We start from the raw sequence: 10,087 nt of genomic DNA, 5'->3' as shown, positions 1-10,087 counted from the left end.
CAGGATAAACTTCCTGCCTTCCCACAGGTATAGCAGTGGGAGAGGCATATGGAGACCTTTGAGGAATGGTCTCCTGAACCCAAGGTAGGGACAATGTCCCCCAGAAGCCTCCACAAACAGAAATTCACAGCTGATAACTTACTATTTTCACAGCACCACCATCATCACCGCAGTGCTTTGTACTTGTGTTAACACAAGTGTCTGTGCGTGCACAGATGTCCAAAAGCCCTCCACCCTGAAATAAGGCTTCTAAGACGTATTTTATTTCTATTCTATTGTAACACAAAATGGTTGTGAATAGTGGGGGGTTGTGTGCTGAGACTAGTTTTGTTTAGTGTGAACCGGTTCAGTGATTGAATCACATGGTTCTTATTTGGGAGTGGTATTTATGGATTTCAAAAATATTTAATTTCATAAAATTTATATACCGCTTAATTGCAAAAAAAACCCCAACAACCTCAAAGTGGGTTTACAAACAAAAGTAATAAATTTATCAATCATAGCAACTTAAAAACAGCTGTTTGAAACATTCAAAAATAATTAAAATCAATGATGAAATATTTCGCTGTTACATCGCATTTTGATGTATCTTTCTATATCTTGATGTTTTCTATATGATTTTTTTCATGGTTCTTCATTATACATGGTTTAATGATATTTATTTAACTGCATTGTTTGAATTGTGGAATGATGATGAGCATCACTTGGTTTTGAATGTGGGACTTCAATTGTATTGCTTGCATTGATTCCTTTGTCGTTGGGAACTGTAAACTGCTTAGAGTTTCTGTTGAAATGTGAATCGGAATATAAATGAACCAAAACAAATAATCAGTTGCAGCATGTATGTATTCTGCCCACTGGGGGAAATCTATCTACAAGACCAAAATGATTGGTGATGCCTCTAGGGCAGATGGGAGGGAGGAAGGAGGAGGAAGACCACCAGTCTGATTCTAGAACTCACAGGAAAAGCAGTGAAGGGCTGCAGGACCACAGACAGCTCAGAGCAAGCACCTTTCTCCAACAAAAGAGGAGAGGAGACTGAGACCTTCATGCCTCTGCTGCCTTGTGAGAACTTCAGTGCAGCCAACCCCCTAGCCTGAAGATGGGAGCTCCTCCTTCACTCCATAGCCTACCTCCTGGGGCTCTCCTGGACTGATGATGTGCAGCTGGAGGCATCTGCTTTCTTCTGGTGCAGGAAAATATGTCCGTGAGGGTCTAAGCTCTGGCCCTACAGGCCCTGGTGCTCCAGGAGGTTCTTCTGGGCATCCTTGTCCCACCACTTCAGACATACTGGTCTCCTTATCTTCCACTGCCATCTCTTAGCCCTAACCGGAACCCAGTTCCCTGTCTGGTGCCCCCACAGCGTCTGATTCTGTGCCCAAATCATTGCTGGATACAGAGGTCACAGTGACAGCCAGGAAGTAACTCCGTGACTTCTTCATCTAAGAAAGCATCATCTGAGTCCATGTTCTTATTTCTAGGAGTCTCAGGCTATGGACACAACAATCGGCTCCCTTGGTTACCTTTCAACGCATTTATCTGCACTTTCTGGCTCTTTGGAAACCATCAACCCAGTTTGTTTTCTGTTGCTGTTGCAACCAGCCCACAGCAGAAGGATGTGGCAGAACGGCAGGGAGGAGAGATGCTCAGAATATGAGATTTTCCTTTCCACTCTTTCCACGAATACTCTCTCTCTCTCTCTCTCTCTCTCTCTCTCTCTCTATCACACACACACACACACACAGAGAGAGAGAGAGAGAGAGAGAGAGAGAGAGAGAGAGAGCACGCTTTGTGGTTGCCTGATTCATTGTTTGTGTTATGAGTGTTTCTGTTTCTCTGTCTGTCCCATTGTTAAGGATTTGTGTTAAGCGGTTGTCTGATGTGCTCATTTGAACTGTCTCTGTTAGGAACATGTGACTGCATGTGTGCAGTTTTGTGGTGGTTATAAATGAAATTGCTTAGTTTCATTTAACATTTTATATATATATATATATAATTGGGAAAGATGGGGGGGCACAAGGAGAAGTGGATGACAGAGGACAAGATGGTTGGACAGTGTTCTCAAAGCTACCAGCATGAGTTTGACCAAACTGCGGGAGGCAGTGGAAGACAGGAGTGCCTGGCGTGCTCTGGTCCAGGGGGTCACGAAGAGTCGGACATGACTAAAGGACTAAACAGCAACAACAATATATAATTCCACAAAGCAGCTTAGACCATACAAAATAAAACCAACACCAGGTTCATGACACGAAAATACAAAAATGTTGCAGAATACAAAAAATAAAATCAAATCAAAATGCATTTCAACTAAAGCATAAACCAGTGTAAAAAGTAGGGTACATAAATAGATTGTAAAACATAACACAGATCACCAAAAGCGTATTAAGACATAAATGCCAATAAAATCCAAAAGTGTTCAAGACAGCGTGGAACAGCACAAACTCAACAAAAGTGGTAGATGGTATAAAACAAAATAGCTTCTCCGTGAAAGACCTGGAGAAAGTCATGCGTCTTGTACGTACGAAGCTATGCAGCAAAGCTATTTATCTTTTGAATTATCCTGAGACCTGCAGGTATAGGGTGGTGTACAAAATAAAATAAAAAAATAAATAAGGAAGGTGCTAAGGCACACTTTAGTGCGGAAGGAGTTCTGCAGTTCAGGGGCTGCCACATAGAAAGGGGCTCACCCAGACCACCACCCACTGAGCTTCTGACAGTGGTGGAACTGCCAAGTAGGAATGCAGGAAGACATCCTTTTCCTTCCTGCCTCTTCTTTATTGCCTGCACCACTGTTTCCGTTCCACTGCCATTCATCTACTGTCTCACTGTTGCTTGGATAACATTCATAATTGCATTAAGTCATTACGTTTCCCCACCCCAATCTTTTCAATGCAGGAGGAACGCAATGCAAATGAGGAAAGAACCGTAATCAATTGCAAATTGTTTGTCCTGATTATATTCACTGGATTGCTCCCCATTCCAGACATGGGACAAAGAAGTGGAAGCCAACAATTTCTTTTTCTGTCTCTGTCTCCACTGGAATTATTGGACATCCCTTCTGTCAAGAGGGCGCCCTCTGCTGACCTTAACACCTGGGAGGGTCTGTAAGGAAGGAGACACTCTTTCAGAAATTTGGGACCTCCGTCAGTTTCAGCACCAACTGAATATAATGTATTGTGCCCAGAGACAAAGTTGTAATAATGATAATGATAATGATAATAATAATTTCCCCAGCCACTCTGGGTGGCTTCCAATCGAGCATTAAAAACAATACAGCATTAAATATTAAAAGCTTCCTTAAACAGGGCTGCCTTCAGATGACTTTTAAAAATAGGATAGCTGCTTATTTCCTTCACATCTGAAAGGAAGGCATTCCACAGGGCGGGCACCACTACTGAGAAGACCCTCTGTCTGGTTCACTGTAACCTCACTTCTTGCAATGAGGGAACCACCAGAAGGCCCTTGGAGCTGGACCTCAGCGTCCGGGCAGAACAAAGGGGGTGGAGACGCTCCTTCAGGTCTACTGAACCAAGGCCGTTTAGGGCTTTAAATGTCAGCACCAGCACTTTGAATTGTGCTCAGAAACATACTGGGAGCCAATGTAGGTCTTTCAAGACTGGTGTTATGTGGTCTTGGCAGCCGCTCCCAGTCACCAGTCTAGCTGCCGCATTCTGGATTAATTGCAGTTTCTGAGTCACCTTCAAAGGTAGCCCCACGTAGAGCGCATTGCAGTAGTCCAAGCAGGAGATAACTAGAGCATGCACCACTCTGGCGAGACAGTCTGCAGGCAACCAGTTGCAACCAGTGCAGCCATTGTAAAACCCCTGTTACGAGAGCTCAAGTGCCTCAGTGTTCCTCCACAATCCTCTTAATAGGCTGACTTGGTGTTACCTGCTCAGACAAACAAACATCATAGCAACAGCCTCCCCTTTGCATTCTCCCCCCCCCCCTTCAATTCTTCATACAAAAGGCCTTCCTTTCTCTGTATGCCATGCGGTTCCGGTGTTCTGGAAAGGGGGTGCTGTTGTGGAGCAGGAGTGAGAGCAGAGAAAGGTTTCAAAAACACTCTGCACATACTCAGAGGCAATGTCCACTGTAGGAAAACAAAAACAAAATTCCTTTGTCATTCTGTGCATTATCAGGGCATGAACCTGTCTCTTATCCTCCTCTGTCTAGCTCCGTCTATCGCTCAGTTGGGTTTTCAGTTGCTCCACAACAACATTCACATGACCTCAGTGAGCATTTCAGTTTCAAATATTCTGATTATTTCAACTTTTAGTTAATTGTTTTTTTATTTAGTTACTTGATTTAGAGGGGAGCAACTGCCCCCTCCCCACCGCTATGCACATGTTTATTTATTGTTGCATTTATTTTACTGCCAGAACATGAAGAAATGCTTGTGGGAATTTCTGCCTCATGTGTGACCATAAGCACTGAATGTGGGGGGTGTCATTTGCTGATTGGTCTCAGGTAACAGAGTAGCCCATAACAGCCTAACAAGGAACTCAAAGTTTAAAGGTTTGTTTTTAAAAGGGTCTAGATTAAGGTTACCAGACATCCCTGTTTCCTGGGGACAGTCCCCGGATTTTCAAATCAGTCCCCATTAAAAATCCATTGAAGTTGAAAAGTGTCCCCAGATTCATTGGAAGAAATCTGGTAACCTTAGTTTAGATCAGCCTTTCTCAACCTGTGGGTCCTCAAATGTTGTTGGACTACAACTCCCATCCCCCCTAGATAGCAAGGCCAGAGCTCAGGGATGATGGGAGCTGTAGTCCAACAACATCTGGGGACCCACAGGTTGAGAACTGCTGGTCTAGATGGATGGTTAAATAAATAAATACTGTATTGCTTTGATCATAAGCCATTACCCTTAACATGAGATTTCTTAAATTATGGCTTCTCTAAGAGAACCAGTGTGGTAAAGTGGTTTTAGTGTCAGACTAGGATTTGGGATAGGGACGCGGGTGGCGCTGTGGGCTAAAGCCTCAGCGCCTAGGGCTTGCCGATCGAAAGGTCGGCGGTTCGAATCCCCGCGGCGGGGTGCGCTCCCGCTGCTCGGTCCCAGCGCCTGCCAACCTAGCAGTTCGAAAGCACCCCCGGGGGCAAGTAGATAAATAGGTACCGCTTACCAGCGGGAAGGTAAACGGTGTTCCGTGTGCGGCTCTGGCTCGCCAGAGCAGCGTTGTCACGCTGGCCACGTGACCCGGAAGTGTCTCCGGACAGCGCTGGCCCCCGGCCAATAGATGTGAGATGGGCGCACAAACCCCAGAGTCTGTCAAGACTGGCCCGTTCGGGCAGGGGTACCTTTACCTTTACCTAGGATTTGGGAGGTCAGAGTTCAAATCCTTCCACTTGGCCATGAACCTCACTGACTGTGTCCTTGGGGGCCAGCCACAGCCTCTCAGTGCCTTGAGGGGGGTGTTATTGCGTTATCGTTCCTATTTTGATTTTCTATTTCATTATCTTTTCTGTGAACCGGCCTGAGACCTCTGGTTATAGGGTGGTATATAAATTCTATAATAATATATAATCCACTTCACAGATTGAGTGACGAGACGGAGAGCCGCTTACTTCACCTTGAGCTCTTTGGCAAAAAAGTTGGGCTAGAAATACAATAAATGCAATAAATAAAATGAGAGCGCAGCCCTTATCAATGGGTTGATTAGGAGGTAGGTGAGGTTGTGGCTTAATACTCTCACCATTTTGTAACCTGTTGTTTTTTTATTAAATGTGTTAATAATTTTATAAGCATTAAGTAGCCCCCAAACAGATGAAACGCTCCCATTGCTATATCAAGTCACCTTCCTTTCATTCAGTTCCACACTCATCTCACCTGCTCATGCCCAACTTTGGGGACGTTCCTCATCGTCTGTTGTGATGCAGGAGAGTGCTGGTTCTCTGGAATTGTGGAGGCAATTTCTGCAGAGTGTAAAATGAAACACGTTGTTTGCTTATTAGGCAGATGTATATACTGTTCAACTTAAAATTACCCATGTAGTATATGACATTTTAAGAAACAATATATCATTCAGTATAAAAATTCAAATAAACAGCGACTATGATGACTGTGTGAAGAAATAAGAGTAACACATGCGTCAAAAGACCTCTATGACTTATATGAACAGGGAGGAAATTCCATAGTCACAGATTAACAGAGATGTTCCTACCTCTTTCTAAATACGTATTTCCTCTTCCATATTATTACAGAACATGCCAGAATTAAAATGAAGCTGATGGGAAGGCAGATCATCCACCAGAGTCTCTGCTGATTACCTGTAAGAGTCCGTTGAGATATAGCACAATAGCAAAATGTAAGGTTAAGTTGGCAAAGATATACAAATTGAAATCCAACCTCTGTAGGAGATGTGGTGGAGAAATAGGAACACCAATACATATGTGGTGGAGGTGTGAGGAAATTAAGAAATTTTGGATAATAGTACACAAGGTGGTTTGTTTGGTTGTTGCTGTTGTTTTGCTTTTGTTGTTTTTAAGGGATGGCATCCAATTTCGTTGCACTTGTGCAATGTTGCACTAGTGTTAATGACAATAAAGAATCTATCTATCTATCTATCTATCTATCTATCAAAGAACGGGACGTGGGTGGCATTGTGGGTTAAACCACAGAGCCTAGGACTTGCCGATCAGAAGGTCAGCAGTTCGCATCCCCGCGACGGGGTGAGCTCCCGTTACTCAGTCCCAGCTCCTGCCAACCTAGCAGTTCGAAAGCACGTCAAGGTGCAAGTAGATCAATAGGTACCGCTCTGTCGGGAAGGTAAATGGCGTTTCCGTGCGCTGCTCTGGTCCGCCAGAAGCGGCTTAGTCCTGCTGGCCACATGACCCGGAAGCTGTACGCCGGCTCCGTCAGTCAATAAAGCGAGATGAGCACCGCAACCCCAGAATAGGCCACGACTGGACCTAATGGTCAGGGGTCCCTTTACCTTTACCTTCCACAAAGAACCAAAGAAGATGTTGAAAATATCAATAACAAAGAAACCAGAGACATATCTCCTTGGATTGATAGATGATGAGATACCACAGGGGGAGAGAATTTTTCTATATGCAAGTACAGCTGCTAGAATAATGATTGCTGCTAGGTGGAAGTCACAAATTATACCCACAAAGGAGGAATGGATTTGTAAACTAAATGAATATTTAATTTTGGCAAAATTAACTGCTATAATAAATCAGTCGAATCAAAAATTTAAAAAGGAGTGGAAATGTTTTGATGAATATATGGCAAAATATTACTTTAAAAAGCTATGCTAATATGCCTAGATTAAAATGTGAAGTACTGGATGGATGAAAAATTAGTAAGGGAATAAATAGATGATTTGAGAAGGTTGTAGAAAGTTTATTGTAAATTGTATAATGTGGAGGAAATCGAGTGGGGGTGGAGGGAAGTGGGAGGAAGGAGAAAAGAATAATAGGATGGGTTGAGGAAATATAAATATAAATGTATGGGGGATGGGGAAGAAATGGTGTTGGCTTTGGTACATTTGTATTCTAATGTAATATGTGAAAACCAATTAAAAAAAGGAAAAAGGGGGGAATGCAAAAAATAATAATTGCAAACTGTGAGGTGGGTTAGTGACTGGCTCAAGGTCACACATGGCTATGTAGGGATTTGAACTTGGGTCTCTCAGGTCCAACATTCTAACCACTACACCACACTGGCTCTATGTCAACACGTTCCACTTTTATAGACTTAATTCGAGGTTTCCCTGGGTTACTCTGGCACAGAATTTTAATCTGGCACTTGGAGATGGGTTTAAAGGGGGGGGTGACTCCAAAGAGGCATCAGGGGAGCGGAAGGCGACCTGTGGCCCATCATCCTCAGCAGCCAGCAGGTCAGGGATGATGGGACCTTGGGAGTCCAGCAACATCTGGGGGACTCCACTCAGACTGCCCCTGCTAATGCCTCAACAGGGTTGAATCCATAGGGTTGGATTGAGAGTGAGTCAGGCTTAGAAAATAAATCTTAAAAGCACTTTTATGCAGTTTAGTCATGGCCACCTAAAAGCTCATTGGTGTCATGGGTTTACTCTAAGGGTGACTAAAGTGCAGATTCAAACTTTATGATCGGGAGATCATCCTTTAATCTGGGATACACATTCATCTCCATGGTAGGAATAGCCCGTAAACCAGAGTCCTGAAGATAACCGTCATAGGAAGCTGCCCTGTACTGACTCAGACCATTGGGTCTATCTAGCTTAATATGGCCTACACTGACTGGTAGAGACTCCCCGGGTTTAGGGTAGGGGACAAGATTGAAGTACTGTTTTGGGGGGACAGGGGGCAGGTGGGTGTGGGGGACTCCCTGGTCCTGAATGGGACAACTGTGGCCCTGAAGGACCAGGTGCGCAGCCTGGGAGTCATTCTGGACTCACAGCTGTCCATGGAGGCACAGGTCAATTCTGTGTCCAGGGCAGCTGTCTACCAGCTCCATCTGAAACGCAGGATGAGACCCTACCTGCCTGCAGACTGTCTTGCCAGAGTGACACATGCTCTAGTTATCTCCCGCTTGGTCTACTCCAATGCACTCTCCGTGGGGCTACCTTTGAAGGTGACCCAGAAAATACAACTAATCCAGAATATGGCAGGCAGACTGGTGACTGGAAATGGCAGCTGAGACCACATAACACCGGTCTTGAAAGACCTACATTGGGTCCCAGTACATTTCCAAGCAAATTCAAAGTGTTGGTTCTGACCTTTAAAGCCCTAAAAGGCCTCGGCCAAGTATACCTGAAGGAACATCTCCACCCCCATTGTTCTGCCCGGACACTGAGGTCCAGCTCCGAGGGCCTTCTGGCGGTTCTCTTACTGCAAGAAGCAAAGTTACAGGGAACCAGGCAGAGGGCCTTCTTGGTAGTGGCACCCGCCCTGTGGAACACCCTCCCATCAGATGTCAAAGAAATGAACAACTATCTGAAGTTTAGAAGACATCTGAAGGCAGCCCTGTTTAGGGAAGTTTTTAATGACTGATGTTTTAATGTATTTTTAATCTTTTGTTGAAAGCCACCCAGAGTGGCTGGGGAAACACAGCCAGATGGGCATGGTATAAATAATAGATATTATTATTATTATTATTATTATTATTATTATTATTCCTAGCCCTGCCTGAAGATTCCAAAGGGATTGGACCTGAGGCCTTCTTGCAAACAAAGCAGGGGCTCTACCTCTGTAAAGGTAAAGGGACCCCTGACCATTAAGTCCAGTCTTGGCCGACTCTGGGGTTGTGGCGCTCATCTTGCTTTATTGGCCAGGGGAGCCGGCGTACAGCTTCCGGGTCATGTGGCCAGCAGGACTAAGCCGCTTCTGGAGAACCAGAGCAGCGCATGGAAATGCCGTTAACCTTCCCGCCGGAGTGGTACCTATTTATCTACTTGCACTTTGACGTGCTTTCGAACTGCTAGGTTGGCAGGAGCAGGGACCGAGCAATGGGAGCTCACCCCGTCGCGGGGATTCGAACCACCAACCTTCTGGTCAGCAAGTCCTAGCCTCTGTGGTTTAACCCATAGTGCCATCCGCGTCCCTCTACCTCTTAATTCTAAAAACACATCCTCTTCTTAGATTTCCACATTCTTGTGGCTGGGAGTCCCACTCCTCAGAGACATGAATGGACCCTCCACTGCTGCCTTTTCCCTGCCCCAATATATTCACAACCCCCAGCAGTGATATTGGGGTGATGGGGTAAAGGGGTGCAATGCATCGTTTGGAGGAAGGTGCCATAAATTACTGACCTTCATCATCAGTTGGGCAGATGTTGAGCAAACTGAAGGAGACATCCTTCTCTCCAATGGGATTTCTGACCAGGCAGGTGAAAGTGGAGTCGCTGGCGTTGGGCCACCACAACAAATGGAGACTGGTGCCATTGTCAGAGATCTGGTACCAGTCCAAGCCATCTCCCAATTCCCTGAGGGGTTCCCCTCTTTTCCATGAGATGTCAAATTCCCCCTTTCCACACACCTGACATTGCAGGGTTACATTGCATAAGCCTGAGCTGTTGGAGACGTCTCTGGGGAGAATCTGAAGTTCTGGCACGGGCTCTATTTGAAGAGAAATGGGAAAGATGTGCTGTTTGCACCTT

The 10,087-nt window shown here is 45.0% G+C and overlaps 1 protein-coding gene across 2 annotated transcripts in view; it reads right to left on the bottom strand.

Annotated features, from left to right (window-relative positions):
- The window catches only part of LOC309520387 (hemicentin-1-like), a 67,139-nt gene that overhangs the window by 53,560 nt on the left and 3,492 nt on the right, over positions 1-10,087 (bottom strand). The gene's annotated exons all lie outside the window — the stretch shown is intronic.

The sequence above is a fragment of the Podarcis vaucheri genome (assembly GCF_965113315.1).
Source record: "Podarcis vaucheri genome assembly, chromosome: 16".
Lineage (NCBI taxonomy): Eukaryota > Metazoa > Chordata > Lepidosauria > Squamata > Lacertidae > Podarcis > Podarcis vaucheri.
This window is presented reverse-complemented; position numbering and strand designations above follow the sequence as displayed.